General features: G+C 38.9%; 1 long non-coding RNA gene across 11 annotated transcripts in view; it reads left to right on the forward strand.

Moving 5' to 3' along the window:
• Positions 1 to 2,278, forward strand: part of LOC101857996 — a 49,522-nt gene extending 47,244 nt beyond the window's left edge. For all 11 annotated transcript variants that reach the window (XR_004859387.1, XR_004859396.1, XR_004859388.1 and 8 more), the window contains 2 exons: positions 140 to 283; positions 1,355 to 2,278. This is a non-coding gene — a long non-coding RNA (uncharacterized LOC101857996). The remainder of the gene's footprint in view (positions 1 to 139; positions 284 to 1,354) is intronic.
• Positions 2,279 to 2,506: the final 228 nt, after the last annotated feature.

Genomic DNA, 2,506 nt, shown 5'->3' on the forward strand with positions numbered 1-2,506 from the left:
AATATCAAGCTGCTGCCTGTAGAGCCACAATAGATGATGATTGCCCTTGATAATTTTTGATGAAACCATTGAAGGCAGTACTATGTGAATGAAACATGTGCGACATTCTTGTAGACATTTTGAAGTATTATCATCACAGGGCGTGACAGTTGTCAGAACCAGCACCTGAGACTAGCAAGTGTCTTTCTGGAGAGGACGTTCAGCACTTCCCCCTACCCTCCGGCCTGGGCAGAGGACCAGCGGCGGAGGAGCCAGACCAGGGCACTTCTAACAGACCGTTAAGGTTTGTTTGTTTTGAGTGGATGTCCGAGAGGGAACTTGGGCTGAGGTTAGGGTGGGAAGTGTGATAGTAAGAGAGTTTTAGAAAGACCGCCCGTCACGGTGGAAATGCAACCGTTCTATTGTAAATCTGGAAATGTTCCATTTTGTTGTTCATACCGTCCAGAGGTTGTGAACTGGTATTTTTTTCCACGAGCACTGTACTTCATGAAAACTTAGTTGTTAATTCTGCTCTGTGAATAAAACTGAAATAAGACATAAATACCTCCTTAAGAAAGATAAGTCATTTTATCAGAATGTCTAGACTATGGAGATACCCAAAGGAAATATTTTAAATGCAAAAAATTGCAAGATCTATTTTCCATCATTGATGCCAACAAAATCCTTGATTTTACAAAGTTGGCCATTATGAAAAACGTTAACATTTTTAAACTGTTTTTTAAAGTTATTTTAAATTAAGAATATATATATATACCTCAAATTTGAGCATTTTAACATTTGTATAGAAATATTGACCAAATTTAGGCTGTGCAGTGAACTGTTGCAAATAGAACCAACTTGTTACGCGCATTCATATGACTTTATGCAGTTGCGAGGGCCGTAAAACTCTAACTAAAACTAAAACCCGCTCTGCGCAAGACATGACAGATACTGTACGTCACAGCACAGTTTCTTGGCTCCTTCCCCGTATATGGTAAAATGACGAATAGTGTACGTTATATACGGAAGATCACGAAAGGGTGAAACCTTCCTGGTGATGACAGTTGGTTGTCATTTCATCCTTTTGTGTTGGATGTGACGTGGATTTTTACATTAGGCACATACTTATAGAATGTCTTGACTTTGGAGAGACCTGATTGAAATATGTTTTCAATGTATAAGTCTAAAGAATTTATTCTCTGCTGTTGATCCCAACAGTGTTCTTCATTTTACAAACTCTGCTAGCCTTTACTCAAAGGTGTAGATTCTAAAATGCAATGTTTCATCGTTTTGTTCTTGATTTTTTAATATTTTCAAACATTCCCTTTTTGGGGTAGTACTAGACCATTAGTTTTTCTGTTTCCTTTTTTCTCAGAGCACATCCAATTTCAACAAATGCATCCTGGAAGAGCGTTGAGTCAAGTAGGACCAAACTGAGTCGATAGTTCTGTAAAACACCTACTCTATCAATCGATCAATCAAGTATCCTGGATCAATAACAACATCAATCACATAGGAGCAGCCAGGAGAGATGATGGGAATTGCATTATTGTGTGTCTGTCTTGCTTTTGAAGTATGGTATACCGCGGTGACTTAAGCATATCTGGGAAAATGTTATGATGATTTTGAGATTAATTTTTTCTTTTTCAAAAGTGATTCTGAATATTTTTTTCAATGCATTACCCAAAAGAGTAATCAAATTGGGGTGTATTTATTTTTTCCCAGCTATATGCTTCAGTCACCTCGGGGTGCAATTGTTACAACAGTTTACGGGCTACAGTCAAACCTTGTACAGCCCCGCCATTATAATGTTTGTCATAGTCCTTTTGGTTTTTGTGTTGTAATTGTAGTGGTCTTTGTGTGTCATTGTCGTAGTGGGTCAAAGTCGTTGTTATCGAGGGTCGAAGTTATTGTGGTGGTTATCGTTGGTCGAAGTCGTCATGGTTATTGAGGGTCGAAGTTGTTGTCATGGTTATGGTTATTGTGGGTCGAAGTTGTTGTTATGTTTATCGTTGGTCGAAGTCGTCATGGTTGTCGAGGGTCGAAGTTGTTGTCATGGTTATCGTGGGTCGAAGTTGTTGTCATGGTTATCATTGGTCGAAGTTGTTGTCATGGTTATCGAGGGTCGAAGTCATTGCGGTTGCAGTTGTTGTGGTTGTCCTTGTCAAAGTTGTCGAAGTTGTTGTGTGTCAAAGTCATCATGTGTGGGTCGGTGGTCTGGTGGGGCTTGCTTTTTCTTTCCCTTCAAGGAAGCGTTATCCTTACCTCTCCTTCTCCTTTTTTGTGTTTGTTACTCACTTGCAATAGCTACTTCAGCATTTATATGACCTAATTATGTTGCAAATACTGTAAAACGCTTAGTACAGTCGACTACGGATGATTTGATGTTAAACAGCCCCGACTTCCCAGTGTGAAGGAAAATGATTCTTCTGACCAATTGTTTGAAGTCTTTTATTTCGTTTGGTGACTTACAGTTTTTGCTTATATCTGTTTAGAGTAGAGCTGTGTGTGTACATATATATATATA

The sequence above is a fragment of the Aplysia californica genome, unplaced genomic scaffold, assembly GCF_000002075.1.
Source record: "Aplysia californica isolate F4 #8 unplaced genomic scaffold, AplCal3.0 scaffold01305, whole genome shotgun sequence".
NCBI lineage: Eukaryota > Metazoa > Mollusca > Gastropoda > Aplysiida > Aplysiidae > Aplysia > Aplysia californica.